Genomic DNA, 13,943 nt, shown 5'->3' with positions numbered 1-13,943 from the left:
AAATGAAAGTAAGTGGTTCTTCATCAGTGAGTTTTCCACCTGCAGAAAATTATAGGGACGTTGTTCTGAGTTCACCATTGGAACCCTCATCATGGCTGTGCCACTCCCTGTGACTGGAGGTTTTTCAGCACCTTGTTGCCTCCTTGCCCCCCACACACCAGCAGGCGTCTCCTTAGAGACACCAGGTTCAGGCCACACCTGCCCAGACTCTGTGAGACACAGTGAGCACTCTGACGGGATTACACATATTACCAGGACCCCAACAATGAGATGTCCCTTGTGCATCGCATGATGTGACCTACAGCCAGTGCTCTGACCACCAAGAGACGTTGTCCGTCACTGGCTTCCCTACTGATCAGCAGTTCTCCAGAAGGACATCCCTTCATATCACTTCCTCCAGGAAGGAGAAAACCGAGGACTGCTTTGGTTCTCTCCTTTCTTCCCAAATTCTCTCTTTGGGTGGAAACTATTTCCTGAGCCAACATTTAAAACATGACTTAGATTAATTAAGAATTAATTAATCTTGCTATTCTCATAATCTTCTTTCCAGTATATATTGTTCCTCAGCCATCAAAAAAAAATCCAAATTCAGTTTTCTTCCAGAAATTGCTTATGTCAGTCATTTGAAACTGGAAACACCCAGGCTCTGCTTTTTTGATGATGATGACAGCAGTGGTGACAAAAGCTTGTATGTATTGAGGACTGACCAGGCAGGAAGCACTGTGTCAAGAGCTATATTTTTGTTGTTTATCCTATTCAGCAATCTAGTGAAGTGAGTACAATACACTTTTTATGTTGTTAATGGAAGATCCACAGTTTGGAAAGACTGAGTATGTAGGCCCAGCTCACGCAATGAGGAAACATGGGGCTAGAACTCTCATACGGTATGGTCAGAGGCAGCCTTTGTGTGTAGGAACAACCCTTGGAAGATGATGGTGATGATGATGGTGATGGTGATGATGATGATGGTGGTGGTGGTGATGGTCATGATGGTGGTGGTGATGAAGAAGATGATGATGATGATGATGGCAGCAACATTGTCTATGAAAAATAAGACATTGTTAATATAAGGGTGTTGGTGGGGGCTTACTTGTTTTGGTCCCCCTTGGAACCAGAATACTGACAGAAATTCTCAGGCTTCACACAGTGCAGAAATCTCTTAATCAAGTTAACTGGATTCTAGTTTCCAGACTCTTTACACACACATAGGCAAACACACACATAAAAGGAATCACTGGGGAATGGTTATGTCTTTGCCAAAATATGAAAATAGCATGCTCTTCATTCTCCAACTGGCTCATGTATATTTATATAGAACAAGGAATAAATATGTAAAATTGGATTCTGTTTTCATTTCCTCTTAATGAAAGGATTGGGTTATTTTCTGTACTTTTCTCCCTTTTTTTTATGTGGGATGGTTGATCTGTGCATTCTACACTATTCTATCCCCTTTGATCTACATTAGGGTGCTATGCAGTCTCCAGACCTTTACCCTCAGCCTCTGTTTATAAAGTTTCTGGAAGTTTGTCTTCAGTACAAGAGTATCAGTGGATATCTATAGAGATTTGCTTTATCCAATGCCTTACATTATTTTGCTGTCACTCTAGAAATTGTCTTACTTTCCTGATAATTTGACGACCCCATCTCTCTTGCTAGCCAGCTCCCTCCCTCCCTTGCCATCACTACCTTTATCTTATTCCTGCACACTGGAGGGACGGCAAGGCAGTATACCCTGCTTCAACACAATTGGCTGCCCTGGCACTGAAGCCCCATTTCAGCAGAAATTTCGTCCTCATGTAGAAAGTATCGAACATCTTGTATGACATGAGAATACGAAAGGTTTAGCATTTACCATTTTATGCCCATAAATATCATGCAGACCATACTTCTGAATTACCGTACTATGTCTACCCAAACTCGCGGAATTTGGTCACTGTAGTTGACACCCAGGTATACGTCCTGGTAAGTGTAATCATCCAGGATGCATGAATTTTTTAGACTCACTCTGCCAGTTGGCAAATATATAGGTCCTTCTGTGTGTCAGGCATTATTCTAGTATAGATCCCTAACATTATTGTGAAACTGTGTCATCTTCTCGCTAGTAATTTTCTGATCAACTGAGGTTTCCCTAAAAATCTTTTATTTATTTATTTTTTTAGACTTGCTTTTAGTTGACCATAAAATCATGAAATCCTAGAGGTGGAAGAGATTTCAAAGTCCATTCAAGTTAGTACCCCTAGAAATCTTTAGGTTGTGATGTCAGACCAGGGTCTCCCTTGATGAAACGTGGAAAAACAAGGATGGGTTTTCCCTGAGGAGGGCCTGGAACCTGGGATTCTGCCCTGTGTTTCTGCTTCTCTCTGTGGTGAGCCTCTTCCTCTCACACAACCTTTTGATGAGATGGGGAGCTGACCCAATCTTAAGACCTCATGAGCATAAGAGTCTCTTTTTCAGATCCAGCTTAAAATAAAGCACTATTAGGAATGTATACAAGGGATACAGGAGTGCTGATGCATAGGGGCACTTGTACCCCAGTGTTTATAGCAACACTTTCAACAGTAGCCAAATTAGGGAAAGAGCCTAAATGTCCATCCACAGACGAATGGATAAAGAAGATGTGGTTTACATATACAAAGGAATACTACTTGGCAATGAGAAACAATGAAACCCTGCCATTTACAACAATGTGGATGGAACTGGAAGGTATTTATGTGAGCTAAATAAGTCAGGCAAAGAAAGATAGATATCCTATGTTTTCACTCATATGTGGAATTTGAGAAACATAAAGGAGGCTTATGGGGGAAGGGAAGGGGAAAAATAGTTTCAAACAGAGAAGGAGGCAAACCATAAGAGACTCTTAAATACTGAGAACAAATTGAGGGTTGATGGAGGGTGGGGGAGGGGGAAAGTGGGTGATGGGCACTGAGGAGGGCACTTGTTGGGATGAGCACTGAGTGTTGTATGTAAGCGATGAATCATGGGAATTTACTCCTGAAGCCAAGAGCACACTGTATACACTGCACGTTAGCCAACCTGACAATAAATTATATTAAATAAAAATTTTTTAATAAAATAAAATAAATCATCTGAAATGGAACCTGGGTCAGATGTGTCCCCTCACCCTAGGTTAGGGTGGACTTCCCGATGCTGGTGGTCCCCATTTAAATTACATGGTCTAAGCAGAGGCAGAACACATCTCCCTAGAGGAGAGAGGTGCTGTTCCCTAAAGAAGGAGAGGGTATTGGGTTAAAAAAAGAAAAAAGGAAACTGAAATGTTCAATAACTTTTCAATTTACTATTGACAATATTACACCACAGGTGTTTAAGGGCCATCCCTGGATTTATGTTAGTCATTGCTTACAAAGCTAAGATCGGAATCTAGAGGTCTCCAAGCTCCAGGAAAAATGCATGTGTCCTTGACAAAAGTATATCTAAAAGTTCTGATTCCCATGGAAAGAATTTAAAGCGTGTTTGATGACTGGAGATCCTGTGTCATCTAGACTGTTACCATATAATCACTTTATAGAGATGCATACCTTAACGTGTCGAATGTTTCACTGGCTGAATGTGGCACATTCCCTGACATTTGATCATCTTAAATACCCATATTGAATGGAGTTGTTTTTCTACAATTTTATCTGTTCTGTAAAATAATTAGTAGGAAAAAGTCAGTGTAACCGGGGATTCTGGTCAGACATCTTAAAATGTTTTGAAGACGTTTCCACCTTGTTTGAACTTGGAAGCTCTTCGCTAACCAGACAGCGTTCTGTTATCTTATAAATAAACTTCATTCTCCAGCTAATAAGCCTATGATAGTTTGTCCCTGTGTAAAGATGAGGAATAGGGATAAATAAGCTAGTGAAAGTGTATACTTTTGATGAGCTGATTTGTGTCACGGTCTTATTTCTAACGGGAACATTTTTAAGAAGCTTAAAAAGTCCATAAATTTAATGTCGTGCGTAGTATGTACAATTAACTTCCATCTGGTTAATATCTAGCCCCTGCATCTGAAATGCTAATTGTTGGTTCTAAGCAGCAGCTGAGGAGAAGTGTATAAAACGCCTCCGATATAGGGAGCCACAAAGCCCGTGCATGTAAAGATCTTGAAGGATGTGTGTAAGGGCAGGTGAGCGCTGGCCAATCGGGGGAACCGGGGCGGGAGCAGCTGTCTTCCGGTACCCGGGATCCTTCCTGTCTCTTTCACTTCCAGCCTTTCTCTGCCTGTATCAGTCAAGTGCTCCAGTGTAGAGCCCCCTACTACACAGCCTAGATCAACACCAGCTTTAGGGATGAACTATGATCTCTGTCTCTATGTGTGTCCGTATGTGTGCACACTGGGCATTCATATATAATACCTGTATATTATATACGCATATATATGTGCATATTATATGTTCATCTATAACATCCGTGCAATGTACAGAGTACACCTGTAGGCACGAGCAGCCATCCCTTCCTGTCATCACTAAGCCTGGGGGAGTTGAGTGAAACGTCCCTCCTCTGGTCTCGCTTCCCAGGCAGGGCTCCGGGGCTCCGAACCCAGGCTGGGGATCGACACAGGGGTCCCGGATAGGACAGGAACTCACAAGCTTAAAATATTTCTTGTACTTGACACACGGATGCAACACGGAATTACTCAAATGTCTGCTGTTTCCAGATGTGCTCTGAGTAATGAAATCCTTCAGTGCGGACTGTAGATACATCGTCAGAGCACAGAGAGAGCGAAATAAACACACCTGTGTAGCCTGCAACGATCAACTAGGCACCGCTTCAAAGGTAACAAAGACCTTACCAAGACACCCGAAAGGAGGAACGGATCTATGAAAGCTGATTGCCATTGCTTTTTTTAATCGCAGCCAAGTTGGGCAAGACCGTTTCACAAAGGTGGCCGTAAGATTACTGCACGCCGACCGTGCGATAAGTCCTTTTTACAAACCCTGACTTCCCCATTGATTTCCCCCTTTATGGAATATTCCAGCAGAAGTTTCAAATGTGTGCAGCCCCTCACAGTTCCCCGCAATGTGTCTGCATTACAGCTGTGGAGAGATGGCTTAGGAGCCAGTGGAAGAGCCAGTTGGGTTCATATTTAAGTCCAAAGTTCTTTACAAAACGCCCCCTGTATTCCAGCAGGTACCACGGTCTGCCAGACATCCCAAGCCAGCAAAGAGCGGGTTGCCAGGAGTCACCAGAGTGGGCTGGAGCCTGCTCTTCCGGGCGTCTCGTACCCGTGGTGGAAAAATCCAGGGCTCGGAATCAGGTAAAATTCACAATTCCGTCCTTCCCAGTTAGTAGCTTTGCGACCATATTGAAGGTACTTAATATTTCTATGCTTTGTTACCTGATCTTTAAAATTTACGTCCCAGGGCATGGAGCGAAATCGTTGCTCGTGGTTTGCGGAAAACACCGTGCCCAGCACAGCTCAGGTGGCTCAGCAGCCGTCAGCCCTTCTGTCAGCCGTCAGAACACCTGCTCCCCACCATGTTCACTGGAGCCCCGGCCCCGTGGGCTCCCGAGACGGCCGGCTTCCAGAAAGGGGAGGCCCGGGTGGGAGATGGGGGGGCGTCTGCAGGGACTCGGCCCTCACCTAGGTGTGGGAGCTGCTCTCCGCCTGCTCGGGGGACTGATTTCCTCCATCTCCATGTCTGTCACCTGCTTAACCAACCTCCTGTTCCGTTCACTCCATTATAGAGGCTCAGAGTGGCTGCTGTGTCCTCGCCCATCACCACGTGTTGCATTACCGTGCCACGTAATAAACATTTGCGGAAGGTCATACGGCTCCCCAGATGCTCTGTGTGGGCTTGGTTCACCTGCCCCTGCCTCCGGAAGCTCCCGGACATTTCTGGACCTGACCTCACACGCAGAGGCCTTGGTTCCAGAAGCCTCCTTGTCGGCACCATTCACGGGACACCCGACATTACACCGTGTTTTGCTCTTTCATTTATCTTTGCCTTACTTCTCAGGAATAGATCCTAGAGGGTACGACCTGTGTGTCATACTTTCTTTACCCCTTGAAACACCACACACGCCTTCATACAACGTCGGTGCTTTGCACTATTGCAAAGGCCTCGGTGGTTTGTATTTCAGCTGCTTAGATGTGCGTAATAACCACACACAGGGCCTTAAAAGGATATAAAATATTCCAGCTGAGAGATGCATAATAGATGACATTATTTAATTCTTAAAAGGCAAAAATGTAAAATTAGGGATCACGAAATGCTAGAGAGTGTTTTTAGCAAAAGTCTCAGGAGAGAGTTTCTGCTTCTTAACCCCGGCCACACAAATAAACACACATTGGTGCTACGGAGATCGTCAAGGACAGGCCGCCTCCCAGGACAGTGGAAAACACCCTCTTCCCACCCCCGCGTGGCCGAGCACGGACCTTAGACAGTTTACCGGGAGTGCGTTCTGTCCAGCTGGCGACCGGACATGTCCACCCATGTTGAATTTCAGGACCAATGTCGGAATGATCAACTCTGCAGCCAGGAAAAGGAAAGAAAAATGGAACAGAACGGGACCCCAGCCGTTGGATTTCTATGGACGACACCGAAGACAGGAAACAATGTGCCCGCCCGAAATGGGCAGTCACAGCTTTGCTGAGCACTGAATCACTCTGATAGCTTCGAGCATTGCTTTGTAATTAGCTGCTGGGATGAGATAGCTGTGGAAACACCTGTTATCGGTGCTCAAAATAGGTATTAATTTAACAGTCCACAGATACTACGATACCGACATGCCACGGTGTGATGTCAACAACAAAAGGGATTTTCAGGAGATAGGGTAAAACATGCTTCTCTTGCATAGTTTCTACGTCTGCTCTGAGGGGACCCTACGTGGAACAAAAGACCTTTGGGGAAAAAGAGCTAATTAAATGCATGACTTTAAAATGTCTAAGGATGGGGCGCCTGGGGGGCTCCGTCGGTTGGGCGGCCGACTTCGGCTCGGGTCATGATCTCGCGGTTCGTGGGTTCGAGCCCCGCGTCGGGCTCTGTGCTGATGGCTCGGACCCTGGAGCCTGCCTCGGATTCTGTGTCTCCCTCTCTCTCTGCTGTGTTTCCCTCTGCCACTTATGCTGTGTCTCTCAAAAATAAAATAAAAACGTAAAGAAAAAAATAAAAGCAAACAAACGTCTAAGGAATGGACACCCGAGGAGTCACACACAGTCAAGTCCTCGTGGCTGCCACGGTGGCACAAGGAAGCAGGGCACCTGCACAGAGTGGCCAGAGCACCTGCCCGCCCCCCCCCCCCCCGGACCCTGCACCCAACACCCTCCCTGCACCTCGTCTTATGCTGGTTCTACATCGCTCAAAAGTCAGATGCCCAGCATTGGATGGACACTCAACACTTGCACGGCGGCAAAATGCAACCTGAACGGAAACAAAGCTTTTTCTAGTCTTTTCCCCACTCAGTGAGCATGTCCGTTTTTTCATGCAGTTCTGCCCACGTAATTATGGGGCGTTGCACAGGCCCCCAGGGGTTGTGTCATGACTCGAACGTGCCGTGTATTACTTTTCCGACTTATTATGAAGTAGGTTCCCTAATTAGAAAATGACCTTTCCTACTTACCTTCCTAAAAATCTGGGAAAATTGGAGTTCTGAAACACACTGGACCTCCAGTTTCAGTCGTGTGATTAGGGGCCCAGAGACTCATCTCACAGACTGCTTCCCCCGCTCACTGATTTGTTCCCCCAACCTGCCAGGTGCCTCACTGCCTCAGGGCCTTTGCACTCATTGTCCCATGCACCTGAAAACCTCTTTTTACTGGATATTTGCATCTCTCCTTCACTGCTTCCCCTTCACTAAAATGCAACTTTCTCAGTGAAGTCTCCCCCGGTCATACTGTTTAAAATTGAAAATATCTCTCTTAGATTTTATTTTTCTTATTACTCTTTCCCATACTGTAAACTTACTTATTTTCTCCTCTAGTAAATATAAACACCATGGGGATTAATATTTTTATGATGTGTGTCCCATGATAGAAGTTTAACAAATACTTGAATAATTTCTGTGAGGAATAAGCTTGTGTGTGTGCAGGTGCGTATTTTCCTTGACTTTTTTCCAGCTATTACACGTAAGTATCACTTTCGGGCAGATGAACCCACTTTTTAGAGCAAAGTTTTATTTCACGGTTTAGATGGGCTAGCTAACAGTAGCTAACTTGCGTGTGTGGAGGTGAGTTTTGGTTCTTAGCCGGGAACACGGCCATTGTCACGGAACAGAAGACCGTGAGGTTACTCCTGCTGTTACGTTTTGATGTTCTGCGAGGTGGCTCATGTTTTACCCCGAGAGGTCTTGGATTTGCAGTAGACTTGTCCCTATCCTATTAATCCTGGCCTGTGCTTTGGCTTTGTTGGCCGTCAGGTGTTCAGATGCCCTCACAGTGAAGCCTGCTTTGCAGGAACCATGTTCTGCAGAAATGTAAGAGCCCCGAAACTGCAGGACGGACGGGGCGCCCTGGGTGCCCCCACACTCCGTGCTTCCCGTCTCGCCGCAGCCGTATGTGAGGACATCAGCTCCAAGCGTCCCTGCCCACATCCGTCAGCTGGCTGCCGCCCCTCCGGGCTACCCTTCGCCCCCAGCCCTGCAGTCCTTCTGGGGCCTCTCCCAGAGCCCCCCACAAACGCTGATGAATTTTCAGATCCCAGGCCATCGGTTGACGCCCAGGGTTGAGTATGGGAGCTGACGTGGCCAAGCTGGTGGTCACATAGATGGCGAGGGAACGGCGGTGCCCGGGGAGTGGTCTGCACCACGTGCCCGTCCCCCGTCCGAGGCCACCGTCCTCTGTGTCCTGAACAGGAGTAACGATCACTTACGATACTCTGCTGCTACAGCCCTCCTGGGTTCACACCACGTGTGGCCTTGTGTCCCCATCTAACTCAGCCCCATTCCTAGTGGAGACTCAGAAAATGGGTTATAAATGAATTAGCTAATTTCACACAACTGCTCTGTGAATTCCACCCTCATTATTCCATCCTAAATGCTGCACTTGCTCCTATAAACACTTTCCCTGTTTGTCATGGCTGCCTGCGGGGTCTACCCTCTGTCTCCAGCTGGGTGTCTCCATATCCATTCTGTGATGTTATTCGCAGGGTAGGGTAAGAATTAAAATACACTCCTTTTCAGGGGTGCCTGGGTGGCTCAGTCCTTTGAGCGTCTGGCTCAGGTCATGATCTCATGGTTCGTGAGTTCGAGCCCCGTGTCGGGCTCTGTGCCTACAGCTCAGAGCCTGGAGCCTGCTTCGGATTCTGTGTCTCCCTCTCTCTCTGCCCCTCCCCTGCTCATGCTCTGTCTCTTTCTCCCTCTCTCAAAAATAATTAAACATCAAAAAAAAAAAAAAAGGAATATAACTTTTTTGTTGTGTAAAAAGAGTTATAACATGACTTGATTTACTGTCTCTGACCCTACGTACTGTACTAATCATAAAGCTGCTTATGGAAACATGGAAACAGTGCTTTTATTGTTTTACAGCAAACGAAAGCTGTAACTTTGTATTCTCTGTTGAATTAACAGTACATTTGTCTGCTAGGAAATGCCTGTGAGATTCCCGGTAGGACCAAATCATCAGAGATCAGCCTCAGACAGCAGAGTTTACTCATTTCAGAGCTCTTCGCTGGCGTTAACACAGGGAATCGTACAACAACACGTGCTGGTCAGTGCGGACCGCTCAAGAACGTGTGACCCAGTTCGGGACACTTCGTAGTGATAAGAGAGGACTTTGAACGCTCTCATCCCAGATGGTTGTTTGGGGCAGGTAGACCCAGGGGTACTCAGGTTCCCTTCCCTGAGCAGGGATGGAAAGTTCGGAAAGGTCAGACTCTGGGCCGGGCGACACCCTCTCCTTTCTTTCCCTGTGACCTGCACTTGTTCTAGAAGACTTGGCCAGGCCAACTGTAAATCAATCTGAGTGTAAGGACAGAGTGAAGAAAGATGGACTGAACTATAATCCGTGGACACCGATAGCCAGCCACCAGGTGCGCACCCCCACGTACTCCCTTAGCGGGTCGCGCGTGCTAACGACAGAATTGATGGCGAACAGGTAGTGAGTCACTAGCAGTTTGACTTCATGGCTAACAGCACGAGTATGGCGTCACCTACTTGGTTTCCACTCCAGGCTCAGCCACCCACTCTAGCTGTGTGATCACAGACAAGTTACCCACCTTCTCTGTTCTTCACTTTCCTCATTTATAAGAACAGGGACAATGATTGTATCTAAACCACAGAGTTCTCACAATTAGATGGACATAATACTGAAGGTCCTTAGCATAATCCCTGGTACACATCAAGCCCTCGATAAGTACTAGCAATCAGTGTTAGTGATCCATTCCTCCAAAATCGTGTAGATCATTACTATTGCCCCGAGAATCACATGTCATGTCTCCAAGATCCGAGAGTAAGTAGAGAGCATGACCAAGTGTTTAGAACCTTTTTGTTGCTGTTGTTGTTGTTTTGGTATCTGAAGACCGAACACGGACTATGTAACTCCCAAGAGTGCTTGTGTTATTTCCTTCGGATCAGCCGTGGGTTGGAAGCCCGAGCATTCACAGGGTGTTCATGTGGTTTTGTGAGACACCAGCCTGAGAGGACGGTCTCCTTGCTTTTCGGCACTTCTTGCTTTTATTTCTGTTTGTTTCCAGTCTTCCCTGGCTACTCGTTCCAGTTTCCCGTAGAACAGGAGCGGTAGGAGTGTCGTCTGTCTGGTTTCTCGTCTCCCGGGGAAAGCAGCCAGTCTCTGGCCATTAAGTGCGGCACTAGCTCTGAGTTTCGTAGGCGACGTTTACCAGCCCCAGGAAGTCTGCTTCCATTCCGATTTAGTTAACTGCTGTATCGCAGAGGGTGTTGAACTTGGTTCATCAAAATTCTTTTTCTTTTTCCTGTGTCCATTGAGATAGTTGATGAGGTTTTATTTTTATCTTCTATTCTGCTGATACTTCATTAATTGACTTATAGGATGTTAATCCAGTCTTGCAATGCTGGGATAAATGCCTTTAGGTCATGGTATAGAACCCATTTATAGGTTCCTGGATGGCTCTTTTGCTACCATTTTGTTGAGGATTTTTGTGTCTATGCTTAGAAGATACACTGGTCTGTGGTCTGATTTTCTTATCACGTCTTTGTCTGCGTTTTGCGATTAGAGGAATAACAACCTTGTAGAATCAGCTGCTGAGTATTTCCTCCTCTTCTATTTTAGTAAAGCCAACTGAGTTAGGGTTTCCTTTGTGGTAAATTCTTTGATTACTAATTCAATTTCTTTGCTATGTCTATTCGGATGTTCTATTTCCTCTTGAGTCAGTGTCGGTCGTTTATGTCTTTCTAGAAGCTTGTCCATTTCATCAAAGTTATCTGATTTATTGGCATCCAGTTTTTCATACAATTCCCTTCTAATATGTTTGATTTCTGTAAGATTGGAAGTAAGTTCCCTCTCTGATTCCTGATTTTACTACTGAGGCTTCCTTTTTTTCCTGTTCAGTCCAGCTAAAAATCTATCACTTTTGTTGCTCTTCTAAAGTAATTAACTTTTGGTCTTACTGCTTTTCTCTATTTATCTATTCTCTATTTCGTTTATTTCTATTTTTAATCTTTGTTATTTCCTTCATTCTGATTGCTTTGCGTTTAGTTTGCTTGCATTGGCCCAGGGTCTCAGGGTAAAAGGTTAGGTTATCGATATGAGATCAATATTTTTTCCTAATGTAGTCATTCGTTGATACATTTCTCCTTACATACTGCTTTGGTTCCATCCTATAATTTTTGGCCTTTTGTGTCCTCACTTCATTAATCTCAAAGTATTTAAAAATTTCTCTTGTGATTTCTTATTTGATGCATTGGTTATTTAAGAATGTGTTGGTGTTGTTTAATATCCGCATTGGTGTGACTTTCCCAAATTCCTTTGTTATCGACTTCTCATTCCATGGTGTTATGATCAGAGAACACTTTGTTAAAACAATCTTTTAATCTTTTAAAGTTATTGAGGCTGGTTGTATGTCGTCCTATAGTCAATCCTTGAGGATAATACATATTCTATAAGTGTGTGCTAGGAAGAGTTGGTCATCGGTAAGTTATTTTTAATTAATCATTAAGATCTTATGTGTGCCTGGGGATTATAATGGCGAAGCATGGACCCAAATGTCAAAGACTTTATCATCTTGTAACTGGAGAAGTAAGAGGCGTGAGAAATTGATACACAATAAAAGATAATATTTATGTTATAAATTATGAGTTAAGAAAATAATTGTTCAGACACATCTAACAGATTGAGAAATGTGATGTTTGGAGCAGGGAAGATTTTAGAAGCGGGTTTGAGCTTCAGGCGTGAAAGACGGAAAGGGTTTGCCCGACATAGGGTCAAAGAAGGGATTGGGAGTAAGCCAGTGAAAACAGCAGGGCTCAGAACTGGTGTGGTTGGTACAAATCAAACAAGAATTAGAGACTAAACATGTTGACAGCTGCAGTGGAATGAAAAGTAAAAAAGGATAAGGAAGGGTGAGCAGACAACTTAGAAACAGAATAAAAATTGTGTGAGAGGTGATTGCTAATTCAGTAATTTGATGAATCTGCTCTTGTACTAATCACTTACTGCCTTGCCGCACCACATTTTCTTTCATGTCTCCTCTCTCACGCCCTCGTTTACATCTATTTGAATAATGCTCAATTTATTGCTTAAAACCTCTGAGGACAAATATTCCCTACCCAACCTCAAAAGGTATCTGCTTCTAAATAGCGCTACTAAAAAGCCCAAGTCTCCAGTTCTGGTCTGAGTAATATCCACGGACTTTCTCATATTCCCTTAAATCCATTGACTGATTCTCTTCAATAGCTGTACCGGCTGAAGGCTAGGAAAGTGCCAGTAAGCGTTCGTTTTGGACGTGCCAACACACTGATTTTACATGGTTCAATGTACTATGTCCCTTTATCGGACAATTCAAAACAGAGAGCCCTGAAACGTCCATCTCTGCTGGTGGCTGCAGAGACACTTCCCAAACAAACTCTGGATTTTATCAGTTAAGGGAAATCAGGCCACAGAATCGTGGGTTCTCCTTTTCATGCACACGCCCGATTTACAAAACAGATCCGTTCCAAGTTGTTTCTGTTTGCCTCTCAGCACAGAGCGCCCCATATGGAGGCCTAATGAACAAATTAACAGAACCTGTGGAGATGCATTTGTGAAGGACAAATTGGTTTCTAACCGAAAGAGTCATTCCCCACATTTGTCTGCAAGTTGAGAATGCATGCCCTGTGAGCGAATGACGCGTCTGAGGCAGACTGAACGCCTTCGAATCCAAATGAAGACATTATTTTTCCTTTGATTCTGAATTTATGTACACTCGAAGTCAAGATAAAAAGCTGCTTCGAAAACGTTAGGGTCATTACATTTGCTTGACGAACTCCAGAAACTCTGGTTGTCCCGGGATACCTTATGCTGCATTATATATTCACTGCACTATTATATATCGTGTAATATTTATGTGTTTTATAATATATTACTATACGTTTAGAATATATTCTCACATTATATGTAACATAAATTATGAGTTATATAGGTGTATAGTTCATACTGTTTCTCAGATTTCCTCCTATTGTACGTGGCAAGAAAATCCACGTGTGTATATAGCTGCGTTTGAATGAACGCGTTATCAAAATGGAATGTGCTAGGAGGAAATGTGTTTCAGTGAATGTTTTAACATAACCTAAACCCTTTCTGAAATGACATGCTAGAAAGTTGCTTGGACTGCTCTTCCGTTTCTACGTACTGAAACGGGTAATACCACCCTCTCTCACAAAAACGTTACAATTATCCTGGTGTTAAGGGAAAAATAGGAAAAGCTGTGTTAAGTCACAGAAAACTAGAGACAAGTAACTGTCCTGCTTATTTTTTTTCAAGGTTGTCTCATATTTTAGAAATTATTTTGCTGCTCTACTGTTTATATTTATGGGGTAGGGGGCACCTGGGT

The sequence above is a fragment of the Panthera leo genome, chromosome B4 (assembly GCF_018350215.1).
Source record: "Panthera leo isolate Ple1 chromosome B4, P.leo_Ple1_pat1.1, whole genome shotgun sequence".
Taxonomy (NCBI): Eukaryota; Metazoa; Chordata; class Mammalia; order Carnivora; family Felidae; genus Panthera; species Panthera leo.
The sequence above is the reverse complement of the archived record's forward strand: the minus strand, read 5'-3'. Positions refer to the sequence as shown.